The sequence below is a fragment of the Cannabis sativa genome, chromosome 6, assembly GCF_029168945.1.
Source record: "Cannabis sativa cultivar Pink pepper isolate KNU-18-1 chromosome 6, ASM2916894v1, whole genome shotgun sequence".
Classification (NCBI taxonomy): domain Eukaryota; kingdom Viridiplantae; phylum Streptophyta; class Magnoliopsida; order Rosales; family Cannabaceae; genus Cannabis; species Cannabis sativa.
Window position 1 is genome coordinate 63,554,427 of NC_083606.1, and position 26,832 is coordinate 63,581,258.

General features: G+C 33.6%; 1 protein-coding gene across 1 annotated transcript in view; it reads left to right on the forward strand.

Moving 5' to 3' along the window:
• Window positions 1–2,346: 2,346 nt before the first annotated feature.
• Window positions 2,347–26,832, forward strand: part of LOC115694695 (cytochrome b-c1 complex subunit 6-1, mitochondrial) — a 48,874-nt gene continuing 24,388 nt past the window's right edge. Inside the window, exons 1-2 of the mRNA XM_061117388.1 lie at window positions 2,347–3,353; window positions 3,454–3,517. The gene's annotated coding sequence lies outside the window, so the exon portion shown is untranslated. The remainder of the gene's footprint in view (window positions 3,354–3,453; window positions 3,518–26,832) is intronic.

The following is a 26,832-nucleotide window of genomic DNA, read 5'->3' on the forward strand; positions in this document are numbered from 1 at the left end:
ATAAAGACTATTAGTCATTGGGTAAGTCTAGAATTATATATTTGTATAATTCTCTAAGGACCCCGAAGTATGAGGCTGCTTCTTTGCTTTCTTTGGAACCTTATTCTGTCATGTTGCCATTGTTTTTCTCTCTGTTAGGTGTTTATGATGAGCTTCCTTACCTTACCAGCATTTGTGAATCCTACTACACATTTCACTATTGTCAATGCTGAAGCACTTCCTGAACAAGTGGATAAGTATGAATTTTTATTGTTTCTGTTATGTTTTAATTTTGTAATTTTATTGTTATTTTAACATGTCTTATATTGCTGTTTATTTTTGTTGATTCTAGTGATTGTGGGGCATTTGTTGCTGATTTTGCTGAGTATTTCATTGAGGGGAAGAATATTTCTGCTAACTTTGATGTTGAAGAGTATCGCCTAATTAAGGCTTTCTGTGTTGATATATAAGTTTGGACTAATAAAATAGGTTGAGAATGTTGAAAGTGAGCCAGAAAGCCCACCTAAATCTCCAAAGAAGACGACGGCAAAAGCGAGAGGAAAAGCGGAAGAAAAAGTGAAGTGATTTGAATTTAAGGAAAATAGTTTATGTTTAACTTTTGTTGTTTAGTCAGGATATGATAGAATATGTTGATAACTTACTGTAGGTTTTTTTTTAATTTTTTTTTTTATTTTTGTGTTTATGTTGTTTAGCCACAACTTAAAGCAAATGTTAGTTTCTTGCTCATGGCTTTTTTTTTTTTTTTGTTAGCCTCAACTACAAAGCAATGTTGGTTTATTCCTTAATTTTACTATTCTATATAATGTTGATTTTATATATAGTTGTGATCAAAGTTTTATTATGATTTTTTTTGTTTGCATTTTAAATTATTATTAATATTTTTTATACAATGTTAAAATAAAAAATCAACATGTTTATCCGTTTTCTAATGTTTTTTTTATATGATTCTAGGTAAATTAAGCTTGATTTTTTTTTTAAAGCATTTAGTATCTAGAAACCAATTTTTAGCTGTTTTAAGGGTTTGTTCTTTAATTTTTTGTAAACAACGTTAACATTAAATTTTAATGTTTTTGTAACATTAATCAAGCCATTTGATGAAATTCAAAATTAAATCATTCATTATCAAATTAATTCATTTAAAATGCAATTCAGAGTTAATCTATTCAATAGCCACCAAATTCAAAGTTAATCAATTCAATAGTAATCATTGTTTAAAATTCCTTGTTTTTTGTTTTTTCTCTTTGTATCTGTAAAATTATTCTATTTATGTTGTTTTTTTTTTGTTGTTGTAGTATTTTGTAGCTGATGTTTTTTCAGTCTAGACTTGGGTTCTTGCATGTCCTCCTATTGTGTCCTTTTCTTCCACATTTGGTGTATTTGTTTTGTGTCTTTGTCTCCCAAATTGGTCTTGTTCTTTTCTTTTTTGGTCTTTCTGCTTTCACCCTTTCTAGTGGTGGTAATATTTCAATATCTTTGATTTTTTATGGAATGTCCTAATTGCGCTAATTTTCTACTGGGTATACAGTTGCTTCATAGGTTTCTAGCCAGTTTTTTGTGTTGTAGTAATCTGAACAGTAATTCTTTGGGTCGAGATACATCTTTTTCATCACTGCTAAGACATGCGCACATGACATTTCATCTATTTAAAACCTATTGCATGTGCATATTTTTTGTTCTAGATTCACCACCCATGATCTTTTTACTTTGTACACTTCAAATATGTGTTCATTTGATGCTCTAACCTTAGAACACATATGTTGAGTATTTATTTTGGCATTATAACACAAACAAATATTAATTCAACATTATGAAATTATGTTTATTAAATATTATGTACCTTTAATTTCAAAGTAGCTTTGTAGTTGCCCTTCATCTTCATCTCTGCAGCTGGAGTCAATTTTTTTAATGTTCCTTGTGCCATTTTCCTTTTTTTGCATGTCCATTATTGGATTAAAGTCCTCAAAGCTTCCATTAGTATTGTTATTGGTAGTTCTCTAGCTGCCAGGTTTGCTGCATTTAATGATTCAGCAACATTTTATGTCATGGTACTGTATCTTTTGTTTTTAGAATACAATCTGGACCATTTCTCATATCCAATATTTTGTAGATATGGTCGATCCCGTTTGTCTAAGGCGTCGAGCTCTTTCATGTGATATTTAAATTTTTTAGCAGTGTATGCCTTTGCTGCACGAGAAAATGTCTTTTTAAAGAACCTTGTATTTTTCTTGAATGTTGTCTTCAAGTTGTTGAGTAGGTGATACACACAATATCCATGTTGTATTTCAAGGAAGACTTGTTGAGCTGCCTTTATTATACTTTTATGTCTATCAGATATAACACGCTGTTCTTGTCTAACACCAAATGTGGCTCTTAATTTTTCAAAGAACCATTCCCATGAGATATTATTTTTCGAATCTGCCACACAAAAAGCTAATGGGAATGTTTTACTTGCTGCATCTTGTGCACTAGCTGTTAGTAGTGTCCCCTCATATGAAGCTTTGAGAAAAGTTTCGTCTACTACTATTATAGGTTTGTATTTTTTCCATGCTTTCACTGAAGCGTTTTGTGCCATGAAGCAAAACAAGAAATTGTTGTTTTCTTCAGTTTCAATGTGTACTACAGATCATGGGTTTGTTTTTTGAAGCATATAGAAATAACTAGGCAACAACTGATAAGACTCCTTTGCTTTTTCTCTAACTATGTTTAGAGCATGTTCCCTACTCCTCCATGCCTTCATGTAATTCATTTATAACCCATATTTTCATTCATCTCAAATCTAATATCTGCTGGTGTAGTTGTTATTTTTATGTTCAAAAACTTGTATTTAACACAGTCCCTTATTATCTTTGTTGAAGCTTGCATTTGATCTCCAAATTTGATGCTTAGTGCAAGTGTATTTTTCATTGTATTTCCTTACTATGAAATTCTCTGTTGCCCCATTCCTTGAAGCTCTTAGTGACCATTTGCAATCTTTATCCACAACTTAATTTAAAATTCCTTTGTGCAAGATTTTTTCACCTTGTATTAAAATTATTGTTTTATTGCAAAGTAGCTAAGGACGTTCTTCAAAGTTTCCTTATCTTTGTACATTTGCCCTTTCTCAATTTCTGGATGTTGTTTATCTGTGATGACAAATGCTTCTTCATCGTGGCTTTCTTGTTGATCATTTGTCTATCTTGTTAGTTGAGCTACCATTTCTGCAGTAATATTTTTGCATAGTCAACAAAGTCAAATCCATCATTATCTTCTATTTTGTTTTCTTTTTGTTGATGCATGTGTTGGTGTTTCCCCTGACTGAATTCCATATTCAAGCATGTGGACTTCATGTCGTGTGTTAACCTCAGTTAAAAAAGGTAATTGTGATATTGTTTTTGTGTTGGGGACCATACTTATGCACAAAGGATGTTTTGTCATGTCCTTTTCTGTTGATTTTAACTGCAAGTCAAACTCCAGGCTTTCATCATTCGTGATCTTTAACGCTGGATATCCAAACTGTATCTGAAACGGCATTTGTAGGGTACTTGAGTTTCTACTGAAGTTATATTTTTTCAACAGTCCGTCCACTAATTCTGTATATTTGTAGTTTTTTTGGATGCGTATCCATGTAGCTTCAAAACTAATGTACTGATTAGTCTCATCCCATTGTTTATTGCTTTGAACTAGAACATGTATTGATTCCATTTGTTTGCAAATCAACTAAACATTTTCCAAGCTATGCAATGAGTGTATTCTTATTACCATTGGATATCACCCGCGATATGGAGAAAACTATGAATAAGTTTTGGTGGCAAAGGTCTAATAAGGCAAAAAATGGCATTCATTGGTTCTCTTGGGATCAGCTTTGTATGCATAAGTCTAAAGGTGGTATGGGATTCCGCTCATTGAGAGATTTTAACCTGTCCATGCTAGGAAAACAATGGTGGAGACTCATGACTCGTCCTAATTCCTTGGTTGCAAAAGTCTTCAAAGCTCAGTACTTTCCTAATAGTACTTTCCTTTCGGCTGAATTGGGAAAGAACCCAAGTTTCGTTTGGCGTAGTCTCCTTGAAGCGCAAGATTTGGTAAGAAAAGGAACTCGGTGGTGTGTTGGTACTGGGGAAGAGATTAATGTCCTACATGAACCATGGCTGCCTAGTGAAGAACAACCTTTTGTTATGTCAACTCATCCTGGTTTGATGGGCAGTAAGGTGTGTAATCTTATGGAGATAGGGGGTGGGAATTGGGACAGGAAAATCTTAGATGATTTATTTGAGGAGCGGGACAAGAAGCTTATAATGGACATACATTTGCATAGTACTCAAGGAAGAGTTAAATTAAACTGGATTCATGAAACTTCAGGATTTTACTCTGTCAAGAGTGCCTATAAGCTTCTACAGAAGTTAAAGGGCAGATGGCATCAACAAGAGGATGAGCAAACGAAATTTTGGACAAAGTTTTGGAAGCTAAAAATCCCTCCCAAGGTTAAAAACCTGGTTTGGCGTGCTGGCAGGGAGTGTTTGCCTACTTTGAAACAGCTGTGGTTAAGGAGAGTGGATGTGCAAATCCTTTGTCCAATATGCCGTGATGCAGAGGAGTCAATTGAACATGCTTTATTGCTGTGTACAAGAGCGAAACAGGTCTGGGATTGTGTTGGTATTGGGACTGCAATTGCAGCTACTGGTGCGGGTAATTTTCTGGACTGGTGCATCCAGTCTTTTGCTACTGCTGATGCAAATAAAAGGAAGTTGCTACCGGTTCTCTGTTGGGCGATATGGAGTGCACGAAACGACTTTGTGTGGCAGCAAAAAACTGCTACTGCTGCTGCTATTTTGAACACAGCAACGGGATTCCTTGATCAATGGAGTAAAGCTCAGAATACTCTTATCGAGACGTCTTGGTCGAGTTATACGACTCATGACGGAGCTGAGCAATGGGTTGTTCCAAGTGAAAATAAAATCAAGGTCAATGTTGATGCTGCGTTGTTTAAAAGTAGTAACAAGTATGGTTGCGGATTTGTTGCTAGAGATCACCATGGTATGCTAGTCCAAGGGAAAACACTCTTGTTCACAGGTTCGGCTTCTCCGGAGCTTGCTGAATCAATTATCATACGGGAAGCATTGAGTTGGATAAAAAGTCATGGGTGGCAACATGCTACATTGGAAACCGATTGTCTTACGGTAGTTCAAGCACTTAGAAGCTCAATGGACATGATTTCCCCCTTTGGTCAAGTCATTTTGGAGTGTAAAAAGTTGTTATCTGATTTGAAAACTGTTTCTGTTTTATTTGTTAAGCGATCAGCTAATATGGTAGCTCATAACTGTGCAAAAGCTTCTATATTATATCCTGGTTGTACTTTCGATATGGAGTCTGTTCCATTCGAGTTGCTACCCTCTTTGGTAGCAGATTTTGATGGTTAATAAAGTTGCATTTTACCATTCAAAAAAAATTGTATTTTTCATGTATGAAAATATATGAATTACATTAATTAACCAATAAATTAACATTAATCTTTATTTTTCTTTTTTACAGAAAAATTAATTCTTTATCAAACAAAAATTTAAAATTTCTAATAGGCAATTAAAAAAAACAATTTTGTTCTAACTTATTATCATTAAATCAACAATTTCTATTTATTTCAATATATATGTAACTCTATTTTTTTTTTATTTTATACATGAATAATTTGAGCATTAAAATGATTTACAAAATTTAATATAATTAAACAACAATAAACATTTGAATTAATTTGTATTTTTCATGTATAAAAACATTTAAATTATATTTATTAACCAATAAATCAACAATAATCTTTATTTATTTTTTAAAGGAAATATTATTTCTTTATGGAATTAAGAAAATTAATTTTATTCCAACTTATTAACAATAAATCAACAATTTTTATTTTATTTTCAAGGTATATGTAACTCAATTTTTTATTTTTTATTTTATACTTGAACAAATTGATCATTCAAATGATTTACAGAAATTAAACAATTAAACAACAATAATTATTTACTGTTATATATTTTTTTAATTTTTTTGAATCAAATATCTCAATCATTAACATGCAATTATCAAAAGTAATCCAATACCTTGTTAATTTTTTTTGGATTTGATTGGGAGCTCCGATCAACAATTTTTCAACTCATTCTTGTATGATCTGCAATAATTAAATGATTTTTAGTATAGAACTTTTTCTATTAATTTTGTGTTTCATGACTCTGTTTTTTCATACCAGTTTTCAAAATGATTTTGGATTTAGTAGGGAGCTGGGATCAATAATTTTTCAACTCATTGTAGTATGAACTGCAACTATTAAACAACAATTATATGTTTTGTACTATAGATATTTATCTATTCATTTCGAATTTTGTTGCTTTGATGTTTAATGCTTGTTTTCAATTTGAATTTGGAATTAGTAGGGGGGCTCCGATCAACAATCTCTCAACTATTTATTGTATTGTAAAGACCGCTTAGTTTAAATTTGAAAATTAGCTGATAATTAGGGTTTAATTATGAAAATTATTTATTGCTATTAAAATAATTATTTATGATGATTTATTTTGAATTCAGAATGCATTTTATATGTCATATATAGAAATTTTATAATTTTGTATTTTCGGTGCCCGACAACATTGGAATGAGGTGTATGGCTCAGTAGAATCACATCTTAGTATTTTAGTATAGCGAGGCGGTATTGCTAGACTTCGGGAATATCGGGACTGGTCGGGAATTTAGAGTTTTCCCAAAATACCCTTGGTGACTTTTAGTAATTTTTAGTGTTTAAAAGGGAAAAATGGTCTTTTGTATCAAGTTGTATTTTGTCTTTTGTGGGATAAATTAAGCTGATTTTTTTTTTATGGTTATTGGCTGAGTTATTTTGGTAAAACTAAGTCATTACTCCATTTTATTTCAAGAAAATAAGAATTTGTCAAAGTTACACTTTCTCTCTCTCTCTCTCTCTCTCTCTCTCTCTCTCTCTCTCTCTCTCTCTCTCTCTCTCTCTCTCTCTCTCTCTCTCTCTCTCTCTCTCTCTCTCTCTCGAATCCACCTAGAGGTAGCTAGGGTTTGGATTGTTTTTCAACAATTCAAGCAGTTTGCAGCAAGGATTTAGTGTTCTTGAGCTTTAGGTAAGGTCTCTAGCAACTCTCTTTTAGTTCTTGATTTTTAAAGTTAGAGAATCATGCATGTTTTTCCAAGTTTGGTTGATGTTCTTGTTGCTAGTGTTGAATTGTGTTTTCAGTAGTTATATTATGATTTCATATGGTGATTTGAGCAGGTCTTGTTAGTTAGTTAGTTGGATGAGCAAGCTTTGAGTTTTTGAACTCAAGCTTGACTCATCAATGGCAAATTTTGATTCTGTGTATGGGTGGCTATTTTATTGCTTTAGAAATATTCATTGGGGTCTAATTAGCAGGTTTGGAAGGTTTGGTACGATTTGGGGTTGTTTTGAGGAAGATTTAAATTTTTGAAACTTTTCTGCACTGAACCGAAATTCCGGTTCAGTCGGACTTGTAGGAACCGGAATTTCGGTTGGTCCCAGGAAAAACCCCACAGAACCGCAATTCCTGTTGGGGCAATTTTGGGAACCCTAGTTTTTCCCATTTTTGTGAAATTTAGGGTATTGCCATGTTATTTATCGATAGGGAAACTTTTAGTTTCAAGTTTAAGTCCCCGGAAAGTGATTTAGCTTGTCACTCATCTATGTTATAATTGATGTGATTTAGGAGCCTGTAATTCGCCGAGCAACTGTTCCACTCAGGTTGACCGGCACACCTGAATTCGAAATCGAGGTAAGATTAGTATAACAGTATGCATATGTATTTACATGTTTAGTGTGCATGTTAGGAAGCCTGTTAGAATACATTAGTTATGTATGTTGGCTTTTGTACTATCTGACAGTATCACATCGGTACGACTAGAGTATGACTAGCGTACCGAGTATAGGCTGATATTATGGTCGATAGTATCGTACTACTTGACAGTATCACATTGGTATCGTTAGAGTATGACTGACATACCGAGTACAAACTGATATAGTATCACATCGGTACGGCTAGAGTATGACTAGCGTACCGAGTATAGGCTGTTACTATGTCAAAAGTACCGTCGTACGAACGTTCAAGACTCAGTACCGTGTGGGACACGGGGATTAGGGTTGTGGTCAGGGGTATGGGCGTCTGATCATAACCCGGGATTTATGTATGTTATATGATTTATGCTTTTCTTACTGAGTCTATCGACTCACAGTGCTATGTTTATGTGTAGGTAAGGGCAAGGCTAAAGTTGAGGAACCGTGAGGACGAGCAGATGAAGATTGTACATGTCGGAGTGATTAGGCCTGGAGCGTACGATCCTCGGGACATCAGGGCTTTCGTTGTTAGTCGCTGGGCGACAAATGTTTTGTAAATGAATAGCAAACTTTTGTAAAGTGTTTTGTAAATGGGATCCCGAAATATTTTGTATGTAATACTATAAGTATTTAACAAAATAAGCAAAATTTTAATTAATCACGATTTTCATTAACCTCGTTGATTAGCAACGAGCTGCACAGTACGTTTAAAATCACGTTAACACGCCTATGCTAGTTAAAGTGTGACAATTTGGTATCAAAGCTGCCAGGTTGTCTTCCGAAGATCGTCACGACATGTACAATCATCATCAGCAGTTAACTCATTCCACGGTTCAGTAAGCTTTTATTGCTTTAGTAGCTTATTTTAAATATTATGATTTAAGAAAAGCCTGTTAGGAAGCATGTTAGTAGCCTGATAGTAGAATAGGCGCATGTTTTAATTTCCAAGTAAGCGGCATTAGTAACTTCTCGTTGATCATGATCTGACCAGACTAGCTCATGGTTACGCAGGCTATTCAGTCTAAATGGACGCCAGGCGACATACCAGGAGCCAGGGCAACTCGGTCAGGTCAAATGAAGGCAGGGAGCTCAATTTCCCCCAAATACTCAGGGTCGGGGTAGAGGTCCCAGGGGCAGGGCACGTGGTCGGGGTGATGCTAACCCGCCACAGGCTGCCCAAGCTACTCAGGAAGCCCAGAATTGGGAAAATAGGTTTGTAGAAATGCAAGCTAAAATCAATGAACAAGAGGAAGTAATTCGGTAGTTGAGACAGCAGGGTGCTCCTGCAGTGCCTGTTCCAGAGATACCAGTGGCACCCGCCCCTGTTGTGCAGGCCGAATCGGTTGTGGCAACGAACCGAATGGAACCCTTGTATGAAAGGTTCTACAAGCAAGCACCTCTGGTTTTTCTGGGAGGTCCGGACGTTATGAAAGCCGAGCAGTGGCTAAAAATGATTACAAGAATCTTGAATTTCATGGGCGTTACTGGAAATGATAGAGTGGTCTGTGCCACTTTTCAATTTCAAGAGGATGCTCTAGTTTGGTGGGACATGGTGTCCATGATACATGATGTCACTACTATGACCTGGGAGAAATTCCAGGAGCTGTTTAATGTTAAGTACTATAATGAGGCCGTCAAAAGTGCCAAGAGAAAAGAGTTCACTCACTTGACCGAGAAGGAAAACATGAGTGTTAAAGAGTATACGACCCAGTTTAATCGTCGGGTGAGGTTGGCCTCGGGTATAGTGCCAACTGATTTCAGCAAAAAGGAAAAGTATATGGATGGATTGAATGCGAAGATTAGACATGATCTAATGATCACTAATGATGACAAAACCACCTATGCTGAAATGGTGGAAAAGGCACTGCGAGCGGAGGGCGCAGTTGGATGCAAGACTGAGTCTGTTGGGACTCCAGTGGTTGGCGGGGCTCCAACCCCTCCTGCATCAGGCTTTAGCAGGGGAGGTAGTGGTTCGGCCATGGATCAGAAAAGGAAAGCATCCACTGCAACCGGTGGCTCGGGTCAGAATAAGAGGTTCTAGGGAAACCAGGGTCGAGGTGGTCACCAGGGTAAGTCTGAGACCCGATACACTTACCCAGAGTGCCCCAGTTGTAAAAAGCACCATCTGGGGGAGTGTAGAGGACAAGGGTGCATTTACTGTGGCATGCCAGGGCACTACAAGAGGGATTGCCCTCAACTCAGAACTGAAGCACCGAAGGCTCCAGCGAAACCTACTCCAGCAAGGGTGCTCGCCATTACTTAGGCTGATGCAGAAGCCAGTCCTTCAGTGGTAACAGGTCAGCTCTCGGTCAACAACTCTTTTTACTCTGTACTATTTGACTCTGGGGCCACCCATTCTTATGTGGCAACTAGAATCTTTAGTAAATTAGATAGACCACACGATAGTTACGAATCAGGGTTCGGAACCTTATTACCTGACGGAGAGTTAGTTATCTCCAAAAGGTGGATTAGGTCTATACCGATCTGGATTGATGATAGGAAGATAAGTGCTGACCTAATAGAGATGAGCCAGTATTGACTGTAAGAGGAAGATGGTAATCTTCCAACCTGAAGGTGAAGAACCGTTTATTTTTGTCGGTTCGGTTCAGGGATCTCGGATCCCGGTGCTTTCGGCCTTATCAGCTAAAGAATTGTTGTGTGATGGATGTCTAGGGTTTCTGGCCGTGGTATTAGACACCACTCGGTCAGACTCTGTTCGACCAGAAGACATCAAGGTGGTTCAGGAATTTCTAGATGTTTTTCCCGATGAACTTCCGGGTTTACCACCTCAGCGAGAAATTGACTTTATAATTGATTTGGCACCTGGAGCACAACTGGTTTCCAAGGCTCTATATAGAATGGCTCCAGCTGAGCTTAAAGAATTAAAAATTCAGCTCCAGGGGTTGCTTGACATAGGGTTTATTCGGCCTAGTGTGTCACCCTGGGGAGCTCCGGTATTGTTTGTCAAGAAAAAAGATGGGTCTCTAAGAATGTGCATCGACTATCGGGAGTTAAATAAGCTAACCGTTAAGAATAAATATCCATTACCTAGGATCGATGATCTTTTCGATCAACTTTAGGGGAAGACGGTCTTCTCAAAGATTGATCTCCAGTCGGGCTATCATCAGTTGAGAATCCGAGAGGAGGACATTCCAAAGACGGCTTTCCGTACTAAGTATGGACATTATGAATTCCTGGTTATGTCGTTTGGACTAACCAATGCTCCTGCAGCATTTATGGACTTGGTGAATAAAGTATTCAAGGATTTCCTCAATATCTGTGTAATTGTGTTTATCGATGACATTCTTGTGTACTCTCAATCGGAAGAGGAGCATGAGTTACATCTCCGAATGGTTCTGCAACGGCTTCGAGAACACAAGCTTTATGCCAAATTCAAGAAATGTGAATTTTGGTTATCTCAGGTGTCCTTTCTAGGGCATATTGTTTGCAAGGATGGGATCAAGGTGGATCCAGGAAAGATAGAATCCGTCACGGATTGGCCTAGACCGAAAATAGTGACAGAAATTAGAAGTTTCTTGGGTCTAGCTGGTTATTAGCGTCGGTTTGTGGAAGGGTTCTCTAAAATCACAACACCCTTAACCGAGCTTACCAAAAAGAATCAGCGTTTTGTATGGTCAGAAAAATGTGAGGCTAGTTTTCAGGAGCTGAAACAGAGGTTGATTACAGCTCCAGTGCTAGCTTTGCCTTCTGACAAAGAAAAGTTCGTGGTTTATTGTGATGCATCCAGGCAAGGTCTGGGATGCGTGCTGATGCAAGCCGACCGGGTTATCTCTTATGCCTCTCGTCAGTTGAAAGATTATGAGTAGCGATACCCGACTCATGACCTAGAATTGGCCGCGGTAGTGTTTGCCTTAAAAATTTGGCGGCATTATCTTTACGGAGAAATATGTGAAATTTATACCGACCATAAAAGTCTCAAATATTTCTTTACTCAGAAAGATTTGAATATGAGACAGAGGCGTTGGTTGGAGTTAGTAAAGGATTACAATTGTGAAATTCTTTATCACCTTGGGAAGGCCAATGTAGTGGTCGATGCCCTGAGCAGGAAGGGTCCCGGGCAGGTAGCTAGTATGGTTCAGATTTCACCTCAGTTAGCAGAGGACATGGTCCGATCTAGCATTGAATTTGTTGTAGGCAAGCTTCACAACTTGACGCTGCAATCTGATATGTTCAAACGAATTAAATTCGCTCAGATGACTCATCCAGAATTGGTAAAAATCAAAGAGGAGGTTTCAGCTGGTCAAGCTAGAGATTTTTCAGTGTTAGACAGTGGGATGCTATTGTTTAAAGCTAGATTTGTGTTCCAAATAGTGTGGAACTCAGAAATAAAATTCTTGAAGAGGCTCATACTACCCCATATTCTTTTCATCCTGGCACCACCAAGATGTATCAGGATCTTAAACCTTACTTCTGGTAGAGCGGTATGAAGAAGAATTTGGTAGAATTCGTATCAAGATGCCTAACCTGTCAGCAGATTAAAGCTGAACATCAGAGACCAGCAGGGTTGTTGCAGCCTTTAACCCTACCTGAATGGAAGTGGGAGGACATCACGATGGATTTTGTGGTTGGGTTGTGGTAGATCGTTTCACGAAGTCTGCTCATTTCCTGCCAGTTAAAACAACCTATTCAATGGATCAATTGGCAAAGTTGTATGTTAAAAAGATAGTAGGGGTGTTTACGGATTAGTTTGGTCCAGATTTTAATAATTTTTGAACCAAACCAGTATAACAGTTTTTTGAATATTAGAAACCAAACTGGACCAAAAAATTTCTTAAACCAAACCATTAAGAACGGTCTGGTTTGGTTCGAAACCACGGTTTATGTTAAATTTATAATTATTCATATTTTTTAAGTAATTGTACTATTTTTATTAAATTTTTAATTTTATTTTTCAAAATATATATTTAACATGATAAGTAACATATTTATAACCTATAAATAACGATATAAAAATATTCTTAAAAGTTATACATAACATAAAAATCTAAAATTCATGCAATAAAAAACTTGACACACAAATGTTAGGCTACTTTTAGCCTATATTTTGGGATTGCCTTTATGTTCGTTTTTCGTTGTTTTAGGACGGAATTATGCGTGTTTTCTAAGTTTTCAGGTTCCTCGGAGTTACAGAGGTCTCGGGATGCAAAAGTGCAGTAAAAGATGAGCGGAGCCAAGAAAAATGCGATTTTTTAGACTTACGCATATCTGGCCGCGGCCAGAAACACCATCGTCGCGGTCATAGTGAAATTACAGAGACATGTTTTTGTAGGCTTATCTGGCCGCTGCGAGATACACCATCATCGCGGCCATAGTGGACTTACAGAATCAACAATTTTCGATGCTTATCTGGCCGCGGCGAGGTACACTCTAGCCGCGGCGAGATCCCGTAGGACCAGGGGCGAAATCGTCCGAAAAACCCTAAAAATCACTTATTAATAGAAAACTGTGGTTGAAAGTCAGGGGGAAGCGATTTGGAACCCTAAAACACAACAGAAAGCGGCAGGAAGAGTAGAGGAAATCAAAGTGAAGATCCAGAGTTATTCCACCAACAGTTTCTTTCTCTATTCCTCTTTAATTTATTTATGTTGAATAGTGTTATAGGAATGGTTATGGATTTATTTCTGAACTAAATTTCCCATTTAGGGAGGATGATGAATGTTGTTTAATGTTTGTACCTAGTTAATGCATAATTACCATTCCTCCATTCTTGATTGTGAAATTATCTTTATTTGTGTTTAGTTCCATGTGTAAGCTTGATCACCTTGTGCATGTTCTATGATCTCAATTCAAAATCTGAAAAGTGAGAATTGAGAATGCTAAAATTGGATAATCGATGTTCTATGTGAAACGAGAGTATTCACATGACTTATGTGACAAGTAGATTATTGCTTAATGCTGATTTCATGTTAGTTTAATTAAGAGATTTATTAGAGAACATGTGTCTAGAAGATCTGAAAAGAGCTAGGTTAATTTATAATCTATCATTTACTTCAAGAAAAGGATAGCAATTAGGCATTAACAATTAGGTAAACATACAACAGGATTCTCCTCCCTATTATCTCATCTTGCTTACTTTCACTTGTGTTCTTTAAGTTTCTGAATTACTTTAGATTCTTTTGAATCATAAACACTATTGAATTGCCAAATAGAATCATAAGTATATTTTAGTAGTAATTAATCCAATTCCCTGTGGTTCGACCTCACTTGCGTGAGTATACTACTTGATTGCGTGCACTTGCATAGTAATTAATATTTTTAGCAACAAGTTTTTGGCACCGTTGCCGGGGAATTGTATAAAGATTAATATTACACAAAATTATACTAACATCTACTTTGGTTATTTTTCTTGCTAATTGCTACTCTGTCTCTTGCAATATTTTTCTTTATCTATTTCAGGAATTCTAAGTGTATGCGTCGTCAAGGACAAGCAGTCATATTACCAGTTGATCCTGAAATCGAGAAAACTTGTAGGAGAAACAGAAAGCATAAGAGGCAAGAAAGAGTTCCAGCAACTGCTGAAATACCAGAAATCATGGCTGCTAATGCGAATGCTAATGCTGCAAACAATGGAGGTAACAACGGTAATAATGGAGGTGTCGTTGAAGATCAAGCTAATGGCCGCAGGTTGAGAGATTATATTCTCCCTACTCTTACAGGGGCTCAGTCATGTATCAGGCCACCGGCAGTGGAGGCTAACAACTTTGAAATCAAGCCTGCCATACTCCAAATGGTGCAGTCTTCAGTCCAGTTTGGTGGACTCCCTTCTGAAGATCCCGATCTACATCTATCAAACTTCATAGAGTTATGTCAGACTTTCAAAGTAAATGGGGTTAGTGATGACGCCATCCGATTGAGACTGTATCCTTTCTCACTCAGAGAAAGAGCCAAGAGTTGGTTGAACTCCTTGCCACCAAACTCCATAGCCACTTGGAATGACTTGGCAACAAAATTTTTGTCAAAATTCTTTCCTCCAGCAAAGTCTGCCAAGTTGGGTGGAGAAATCAACAACTTCTGTTAGTAGGATAATGAGTCTCTCCATGAGTCTTGGGAGTATTGGAATTTATTTTACCAGGATCTTAGATCTACTCACAAGTATGTTTATTAACACCCTAAATATGAACTTTCTAAAACGATGAAATAAACACATATAAAGTTAAAGAAACCTTACATTGGGTGCAGCGGAATATAATGACTCCTTCCGTTCAGATATCTAGCCCTTGATTCCTTTCTGTAGCAGAGCATTATCAATATCTGAACCTGGATCTCTTTCTCTGAATCTTTGATGCTGAAACTCCTTCTTGCTGAAAGTCTTTCTTCACGATATTCCTCACTATGATTGAGGTATCACTTGCTGTGTGTGGGCACTACTCATACACTAAGAATTTCGAAATTTAAGGAAGAAGAAAGAGAGAGTGGGTTCGGCCAAAGATAGGGAGAGAGAAGGCTCAGGTTTTTCTCTGAAGGAAAAATAGAAAATTTAAGTGTAAATTTCCTGAAGCCTTCACTATCTATTTATAGCATTCCACTAGGGTTAGGTTTGAATTATTTGGCATTAAAATAATGAAAATATCGTAGGAAAAACCCTACAAAAGTGGTCGGCCCTACATAGTGGATTTGGGCCTCACTTTTTGCAATTTTGCAGTTTTATCTTTTCTGCATCTGATTTTCTCAAAAACGCCAATTTTCTAATTCAACCATTTAAATGTCAATTCTAACTATTTAATAACTATAAATAATTATTAAATAATATTGTCATTTATCATATTTATTAATTGAACCATACAAAGTATCATAATTAACAAATATGCCCCTACAAACTCTTTCTTTACAATTTTGCCCTTACTTAGTGAAAAATTCACAAATAGACATAGTCTAATTTGAGAATTATAATTGATTAATCAAAACTAATTATATGAGTCTTACAACCAATATTATCTCAACTAGTGCGGGGACCATGGGTCTATATAACCGAGCTTCCAATAAGTAGATCAAGAATTTATCACTAAAATTCACTAACTTATTAATTCTTCGTTGAATCCACGCATAGAACTTAGAATTGCACTCTCAGTTATATAGAATGCTCTATATGTTCCACCATATAGACACATCATTAGTTATCCATTGTTATAATCCTAATGCGATCACTGATCCTCTATATGAATGATCTACACTGTAAAGGGATTAAATTACCGTTACACCCTACAATGTATTTATTCCTTAAAACACTTGACCCCGTATAAATGATATTTCAGCTTATGTGAAATGAGTACTCCACCATTTATGTTCGTTTGGTCAAGCTCGAAGGAGATCATCCTTTGCTTACTATTCGCCAGATAGAAGCTATAGATTCCATGTTTATGATAGCGCTCCCACTCAATTGTACTACCGTGTTCTCAAAATGTACGTTTCACCCTGACCTAAAAGTAGGCTTAACTAACAAATCAAAGAACACGAATAGCCTTTCAAGATTGAGCCTAATCATATCAGGATTAAGATCATTTGATCTAGGATCAACTAGGCGATATTGACTTGAATAGATATTATGGTAAGTTTAATAAATCTAAGTCAAAGTTCAATATCGGTCCCTTCCGATGCATACTCCATGCATCCACCCTGAGCTTTACTTTAACCAATGCTCTGGAAAGAACATAGCACTTCTCCAAATGCAAGTAAACTCTGTTGTAGATTATCATATCAGTAAAACCCTATGTCTGATAAATCTAGGAAACTTTATTCACATAGTCATGTTTACTTTCCAATGTGTTGACGGCACAATAAACAGGATCAAGTATGTGAAAAGGGTTTCAGATGAATTTATACATTATGTACATATAATCATGAAATAAATCATGTGAACCATGCAACATTAAATGTTATTTCTGATCTATATTAATAAGTAAATCTGATTATATTGAAATGAGTTTTATTTAGGGCATAAAACCCAACAAACTCCCACTTTCACTAATATAAAACAAAAAGTGTGTTTCAAATAATCTCAACACCTTGATATACAAATCAAGTGTAGTAGTAGTAAACTTCTCGTAATAGGATCTGAAAGGTTGAATTAACCACAACCTTTCCTCCACTATTACTCTTCCTTAATCACAAAATCATTGATAATGTGAAATTCCTCTCTATATGTCTACTCTCTTGGGATACTGGATTCTATACTTTTGGCAACTACTTTTGGTTAATAGGAAAATAACACTAGTAGTTTAGGCAATTTGGAATGGTGCCAAAAATGTATAGAACTTTCCTTAGACTGAATAAGTACCTTTCCTGCAACTTTAACATTCAGTCCCTTTCTGGTAGACTTAGAGACTTTAGATAGGTTTTTACACTTCTCCAAAATCACTATTCCACCCCCAGAGTAACCACCATCTTATCAGAAAGATTTACTAGCACAAAGGCAAATTTCGAAATCTTATATGGTGTAGTCTAAGAGTTTTAAACACACCCTTATAGACTAACATATAGTTCCTCTTCTTAATCTTAGGATTTACTTGATTGTGTTCCAATGTTCTTCTCCTGGATTAATCTGATACCTACTCATTACTCCCACTCAACAGCAGGTGTCTGGTCTAAGGCATACAAAAGCATATCTAAGACCTCTCACTGTTGATATAAGAAATTCTTTCATGGCTTTATCTTTTCTGGAATAGTTAAGACTTTTCCTTAGATAAATAAAATCTATACCTAAGAAGTTGTGAAGCCTCTATAGATTGCCATTAGAAAGAAAATGCTTCAGCATCTTACTAAAGTAAGTTGCTTGCATTAGAGTAAGTAATTACCAGGTATACCACAAGCCATAGGTTTAGATAAACTCAAACCTATAATAATAGGAACAGGAAGTTTGTTAAGTCCATAGAATAGACTTATTAACTAAAATTTCCTTTTATGTCCTTGTAATAGAAAACTTTAGGTTATTCCATGCGAATGGATTAAACCATAGTTCTATTGGCTTTTCTTCTTATTTTCTTATCTTGACAATCCATTACTTGTTTAAACTCACAATGGATTTTAATCACTAGTATCTCCCAAGTCATAAGAAGGTGAGTTCCTATAAACTCTCCCACTACGACGAGGTACCGTGAATTATGTCTAAGAAAACTAAATGGTATTGATCTCTTCGGTTGTGACAAGACAACAGAGGCAGTGGGATCATCATATATCAAATAAGATGACAGAACACTTTTGGAATCAAGAATTAAATATCTCCTTTATTTGCTACTTGTTTTCAGACTTAGTCATTATCTTAGAAAAGTAGTATTTGTTTGAACAAACACTTTCTTATCTATTGACAATGGGATGGTCCACCCCTAATCACTTAGAATAGCTAACAAACCATGGTTAACAGTTCTAGCTTTTCTTAAGATTTTGATTAGGTCATCCATGAATCTAGTAATGATTTACATTAAGTACCCACCCATGACATCATTCTTAAATTGTATTACCATAAAAGGATTTAGGAAACGACTAGTAACTAATCATCAATATGCAACTCGAAATTTCTGGGGAGGTAAGTTTGGATATAATTCAAAAATCAAATTAATGATCTTTGAACTGCATATCTACTAACTATTTCTCCACCCCTATCAGTTCGCAAGATCTTTAACCACTTACCTTAATGGTTTTAACCATTGCTAGAAATTTATGAAATTTTTCAAACATTTCAAATTTCTTGCTAAAAGGTATAATCTAGAGTTATCGTTTTAAGAATACAACGAAAAACTCATATCCACCCCTGAATGTACATCCATCTGCAAATGAGATGAACTACTTTCAGTGGATATAGGCATATTAACTCTTTGCAGAGATTGATCTTGTCAAATCCACTATGAACAAGATACAAATGCCATAGATTAAAAAAAATGTGGTAGTGTCTATTGATGACATAGGTTTAGTTACATCAAAGAGTTCTTAGAATACTGCAAGTGGATCCTGGTCACAGAATACCTAACTCATATTCCATACAGTTTTAATCCATTAATAGAAGATGGATATTAAACACTTGAGAAAGTGTAACTGTATTGTATTCTGGAATTAGAAATATAAGAAAATTTCTATATGGAATCTAAAATTAAAGTCAAAGACTTAAATTTATACCAAATATAATGAGTAATTCTATCTTGGATCAGCACTACTAATTTAACTCTAAGTCTGATTTGCCCATACAAGTAGGAGATTTCTAAGATTGAGGATTTATATCAATTGGGAATAGAATTTCGGGATTATAATCATATGCGTCATTTAATTTCTTAAGAGAAAATATAATGACATGAAATGATTTATAGACCATTCATCCAATGATATATTATTGAGCTAATTCGAAATGAATAAGCTAAGAGGAATTAGGATAATTTCGTTTATAAATAAGAATCCAACGATACTTCGATTAGCGAAAGACAAAGTAATCTTATTTATGTAATCTTCTTGTTTCATATTGTAAAAATACTAGTCTAAGGTGTCATCAATTGATGAACAGCTAGATGTTGCATATACAATATTTATCTTTCGAGATCTTACACTATTATGTATGTCTAATGGTGAAAATCCATTAGGGATTTATCTCATTAGAAAAACAAACATGTTAGACCAACAATGAAGATTCGAAATTAAACTACAACTTAATAACAGAAAATAACATGGTTCAATATAAATTCATACACAATTCAGAAATTATAAACATATAGCAAGTAGGAATGACTAGTGAAAATACTAAAACATACAATCCTAAATAATTTCCAAGGTTTTCAACAAGGCGATACGGTGTCCGGTAGGCGAGAGTCAAAGTATCATTTATTGAATAGAGTTGTCAGCTCATCTAAAATAGAAACCATTCTAGCAACCTTTTATTCGATCAAAATAAGAATCCAACGTTGTCCCGGTAGGCGAGAGTCAAGGTTATTCTTATTTTATGAGCTTCCACCATTGTTTCATGTTTTATGAGTTTATCTCTAAGTAGTCACCGTAGGGGAGAGTCTAAATAGAGACGAAAACTCACAAAACACTTATCAAATGAAATCTTACGGTGTTAAATGCGTTCAACGAATAACCATCCATAGGGGGACGAAGTCTAGCGTCTCGAGGTTATATTGAAAACATTTAACTTTTGTAAGACCAACAATGGAGATCGAATATCTTAATAATAATCAAGCTCATTATTTAAAGTGAGTTGTATTTTCTTTGATTCTCTTTATTTAATTTATTTATTTTAAATATATATTTATTTAAAATTTTCAATTTAGAATGAAAAATTCTAAATATAAATTTTAATTTAATATTTATAAATTTTACTTAGATGGATATGAAAATAACATGAACTATTTCCATCTTAGTAATAATTTCCAATAAATATTTAGAAAAATATTCAATTTAAGTTGTTACAAAATTAATTAAATTAATTTACAACTCAAATTTAATTTTCTATAAATATATATTGCATTTCGAAAAATTAAAGTATTCAAGGATACAATTTTCGAAAATGCAAGTTAAAATAAAAAAAAAAATTAATCCTGGAAAAATTATTCTAATTTAATGTTGGCCCAAAATTAATTAATAAAATTAATTTACAACAAAAAATATAATTTTCCTATTTAATTAAATACATAAGAAAAATTTCAAATATTTAAGTATGATGATGAAAATCAACTTAAATATTAATTTTCTATTTAATTAAATACACTAGAAAAATACTTCCAGCAAAAATATCATCTATCTAGATTTTCCTTTGACTAATTAATTCAATTTCTAATAATATACTTTAATTCAATTTATTTTAAATTAATCAATAAATGAAAAAGTCATTGATTTAAGTTGATCCAAGAATTAATTAAAATAAATAATTAATTTACAACTTAATCTATTTTTCAAATAAAATTCGAAATTCTAGCATTTAAGAAATGCAATTTCGAAATTTGATTAATAAAATAAAGAAAAAATATATTTTGAAAATTATTTAAATTTAGTTGAAAAAAATAAATTTCAACTAAAAATAATTTTTAATTTAATTAAGTGTCATGAAAAAGAAATATTTAAGTATCATGATGAAAATCAACTTAGATATTTAATTTTTCAAATTAATTAAATGTATTAAATTCAAGAAATAAATAATTAAGTGTAGAGAAGACTTAATTATTAATCTCTAGTTTAATACTAGGAAAAAATATACTTAAAATAAATTGTACCAAAATTAATTATTTAAATAATTAATTTCACAATTTATAATATTTTCCTATTTAATATTAGAAATAATAAGTAGTCTAGAAATAACTATCTAGAAAATATCTTATTTGACTAAGTATCTTTTCCACAAAATTTGAAAAAAAAAATATCTAATTTAGGTTGTATTAGAAAAAATCTAGAACCTAAATATTTTTCAAATTTAAATTTAATTAAATATCAAAAATTAAGTTGTAATCACTTAATTTGAAAATATTCCATTTTAAGTTAATATTCGAAAAGATATTAACTTAAAAAATATCTAAAATATTCCATTTTAAGTTAATATTCGAAAAGATATTAACTTAAAAAATATCTAAAGAATCTTAATAACCAATGCCTAAAATCCCTCAACTTAATTTTGAAATTTTAAATCCAAAAGATATTCAGATTTAAGTTGGTTAGTTGTAGATAACTAAATATCAACTTAAATAGGAATATTTAATGAAAAATTTAAATTAAGCTCCAGAAAGCATCTAGATGGTTATAATTCTATATTTAATTAAATACAAGAAAATACATATAGTTTTGCTTAGAATAAAAAATTCTTTAAACTATAATTTTCTTAAATTAATTTCAAAATAAATGAAATTAATTATGTTGCTGATCAATTTTATTAGGTTAAACTAGTTTAATTAACCTAGTACAGTTATTCAAATCAGGCAAATGGGCCTTCACAATTGGGGTGGTTCATGTGAGGGGGTGCTGGGTTCAGTATGTCGTACCCACTACTATGGCTCCCAACTCTCACACAAGGCCCAAAAGAGAGGAATTTAACCTTAATAAGAACAACTGTTATTAATTGAATAGGCTCAAAAACTAAATGGGCCTAAATAAATTCTATCAAGAACTATGATAATTTATTTTAGCAACAACAACCTATATGCATCTATAATGAAATTAAACACATAGGCTCACACAGGCACACTTTGGATGGGTCCTATCATGTTGCTAGGTCATACACAGATGAAAGAAGATTGTAAATATACCTGTTACAAATTATTAACTTGACCAAGGGAGCCATCAGATCATTAGATCTGGCAAAAAATAACCATGGCTATTTGCAATCAAGTAATAATAGGTTTTGAAAACTTACAAACAAGTTAAAACATATACTCCTGCAACAAGGTTAGCTGGATAGTTGGATGTAGGATTCATTTAATTTTAAATTAAATAATTAATTTCGAAATTAAATAATTAATTTAATTTAAAATTAAATAATTAATTTCGAAATTAAATAATTAATTTAAAAAAAATCGAAAATTTAAAACAAATTTGAAATAAAAAAAATCGAAATTAAATTAAAATTTAAATTTAAAATTAACCCTACAATTTTAAAAAATTAGGTTTCAACCAACCTAAATATCATTTCAAAATTTTCTAACTACTTTTAAAATTTAAATGTTATTTTATAAATAAAAATTAAATAAAAAATTAAAAAAGATAAATGAATATCTTTTTCAGATTTTAAATATAATTTAAATAAATAAAATAACAAAATTTAAAAGTTAGCAAAATATCTTACATCTATTTAAAATTACATGATTATAGTTATCTTATTTTAAATTTAAATAAGGTCAAATTATTTGAAAAAATTTAAATTTAAAATATATAAAATCTGACCTTAAATTTAAAAATAAGATAAGATATAATCAAATTTAAAAATAAGATAGATTATTAAGCAAATAAGATAGATACTAACTATTTTAAATTCAAATTACACTAATATTTTGAATTAAATTTAAAAAATATTAAATTAATTCATAATGATAATTAGAATTGAATTAGGAATAGTAATAGTATAAATATAGAACTACACAAAAAATCGGAAGTTAATTTCATGAAAAAGCATGAAAAATCGAAGAAAAACGAAAAAATTGTGAGCTGTACGGACAGTTTTCGCGATCGCAGGAAAATTTCAGCACAGCCTCGATTTTTTCGAATCTTCAAAAAATCATAACTAATTCAAATTAAATCGAAATTGAGTTCTGTAAAAAAGAAACTTGCTTAATTTTTTCCATACTATCCAATAAAAATAATTCCAGAAATAGAATCGCAATTATTTTTAACGAAAATTCATAAACATCAATCAATCATCAAATGACACTCAATACAACATGATACCATCCAAAAACAAACAAACAATCGTTTTAAAGTCCAAATTTCTTGCAAGTAAATCAATTACCATGGCTCTGATACAAGTTATTGGAATTTATTTTACCAGGATCTTAGATCTACTCACAAGTATGTTTATTAACACCCTAAATATGAACTTTCTAAAACGATGAAATAAACACATATAAAGTTAAAGAAACCTGTTGCTATAATTTTAAACACTACGCAAGTATACGCAATCAAGTAGTAAATCTCACACAGGTGAGGTCGATCCCACAGGGAATTGGATTAAGTACCACTAAATTATACTTATGATTCTATTCGGTAAATCGAAAGCAATTATGATTTAAAAACAGTAAAATATGAAAGAAATTCAGAAAACTTAATAACACAATTTAAAGTTGAGCAAGATGAGACAATAGGGAGGAGAATCCTGTTGTTGTTTACCCAAATCGTTAATGCTTAATTACTATCCTATTCTTAGAGTGAATGACAGATTATGAAATAACCTAGCTCCTTTCAGATCTTCTAGATTCTAAATCACATGTTATCTAATTAATTCCTTGATTAAACTAACATGAAATCAGCATTAAGCAATAATCTACTCGTCACATAAGTCATGCAAATACTTTCGTTTCACATAGAACATTGATTATCTTAATTTTAGCATTCTCAATTCTCACTTTTCAGATTTTGAATTGAGATCATAGAGCATGCACAAGGTGATCAATCTTAAACATGAAATTAAGAACAAACTAAGATAATTTCACACACAAGAATTGAGGAATGGTAATTAAACATTAACTAGGCAAAACATTAAACAACAATCATCATCCTCCCTAAATGGGAAATTTAGTTCAGAAGCAAATCCATAACCATTCCTATAGCAATATTCAACATAAATAATTAAAGAGGAATAAAGAAAAGAACTGTTGGTGGATGAATTCTGGATCTTCACTTCAATCTCTGTGCTCTTCCTGCCACTTTCTGCTGTGTTTTAGGGTTCCAAATCGCTTCCCTTGACTTCCAATCGCAGTTTTCTATTTATATCTAATTTTTAGGGTTCGTGGGACAAAAATACCCCTGACCGTACGGACGCTCGCCGCGGCCAAAAGTGGTCTCGCCGCGGCCAAAAGTGCATCAAAAAACTACGTTTCTGCCCAGACTTTCTAGCCGCGGCCATGGAAATCTCGCCGCGGCGAGATGGAATTTTCAGCTTCGACATCTTTTAGTAAAATGGGCATAACTTTCTCATACGAACTCCAAATGGGCTGATTCAAGATGCGTTGGAAAGATAAGAAAGAGATCTAAAACTTTTATGTTTTGACTTTTTCCAAAATATGATCAGAACATAGTCGAATTTAGGCTTGAAGTTTCAGCTTTATTCTCTTTCAAAATTTTCTCTATTTTATAGATCACTGTTTTCCGAAATTTGTCCAATTTATACATTCCAAGTGTAGAAACCTGAAATCAAAGAAAACAAGCGTAATTCTATTCTAAAAATAATAATAAAGAAGGAAAACAACTATAAAATGTGACCCGAAACTTAGGCTAAAAATAGCCTAACAAATTCCCCCAAACTGAATCTTTACTCGCCCCCGAGTAAAGCTAAAACTCAACTAAACTAAAAAAAACAATGTAATAGATAACTAAACCTTCCAATGATTGAACTACCACTACCACCTGCACAACTTCAAGCAATCAATAACCAGAATTTCAACTCGATAACTCTAAGAACTAACTTGGATGTACAATTTAGAAGTAAGCAATTCATACAGGCACAAAATATCGCTTTTGACATTCATATCACAACCATTCTACACTTTCCGACATTCCGCTAACCCATGTTCAATAAGTTTGGATGACATACCTCTCTCCACTAATGTTGACAATTTTTGCTCAGAATCAAAAGGTCTTTTTCGGTTATAATAGCATGGCTTAGGCAAAACGGGTAGATGAGAAGTCATTTAGGTTACATTATACCATAAGCACAATTATACCAAACAAGCACCCACACTTATCCATTTTTTCTTTTTCATATATCCCAAAGAAGATAGTAAGAGATTGCATATTTTTTCCTATGTGCCTACCCCATTGTTCACAATTGATTCTCAAGAAGAAATTATCACATGTCATTTTTCTCTTTTTTTTCTTCTTTCTCTTTTTTTCAATAGAGGCACAACACATGACAACTATTTAATTTTTTTTTTAATCTCTTACTGCAAAAATTATTCCCCACTTACACACTTCATTCCCCCCAAACTTGATTAAAAGCTTATGGCATAATAAGGTACGTTGAGAATGAAAGTAGTTAAAGATAACGAATTAAGCTTAGTTAAGTGGTGAATATATGTATATATATATTTTATTTATTTATTTATTTTTTTTTTTGAAATAGGCTAAGGCTCAACTTTGGGTAAACTAAGGATAAAACTTTTCAGGTAGGCTTGAAAGGCTCAATCGATCCAAAGAAAATTTGCCTAAATCACTTTCCAAACAAAAATCAACAAGAATTTCGCTTCAAGAGAGTATGTCAAACAAATTCTATTCCATGTTAAACCAATCATTCCACAATCCAAGTAGAACAAAAGTGATATGCGTCAAAAATAAATATTTTACATCTACATGAGCAACCTTCTAATACACATCCAATTTAATTCAAAAAGTTATGAGTCAAGCACACAATTAAGATTTTAATCCATTGCACAAGTGAATAACAGTAGTTCAATCAATATTCCAGCTCAGATATCAATACATGACACTAACAAAAAACTAACTAAACGAAAAAAATAACTGAAATAAACTGAAAAAAATTAAATCTCTCCCCCCAAACTAAAGATGCACATTGTCCCCAATGTGTTATTATAAAATTGTGGTTGAGAGAGACTTACCTGAGCGCCACATCAACAAGCGGTTGACGCCCGTAATAAGCGTCATGCAAGACAACTTGAAAATTGTTGTTGTACTTGCCTTCAAGCTTGGCAAGTGATGAGTTTGAACCAAAATCAGCACCAACAACATAAGACTTTGGATGATGAGCTTGGGGAGAAGCCTTTCGTAGCTCGTAGAGGATATGATATGATGTAGATGAAATATATGGATTCATTGGTGGTTTATCAGTCAATATCATTGATGAAGTCGAAACAATGATGCCATGTTCTTCTTCATCCTCCAATGTCACAGTTTCTACACTTTCATCTAACAACCCTTCTTCTTGTTGCTCACTCTCCACTTGGCTATCCATACCCTCACTTGTGATTTCATATTCAATGATTTCCTCTTCACAAGGATCTTGATCTTCAATTGTAGGCTCATTATCCTCCTTGTATTCAAATAATGACCCTTCTTCATTGTACCAACAACTCTCATAACTTTCATTATTGGAGTTATTACATTCTGAATCATGAGTCATTGAATTATCACATAAGGATCTCACCATGTCAGTTAAGCGGTTAATCTCTCCTGGAAGTGATTGTAGAAGTGATAGAAGTTGCTCCTCTTTTTCAGTTTGTTGGGATGAATTCGGGCAATAAGGTGGATATTGGTGACTCCAACCCTGAAGTGATGGATCCCAATGCCAGTCGTAATCAAAATCTGCCATATCATTCAACAGATTTATTACGTCATAACCTCTCATTAATAGA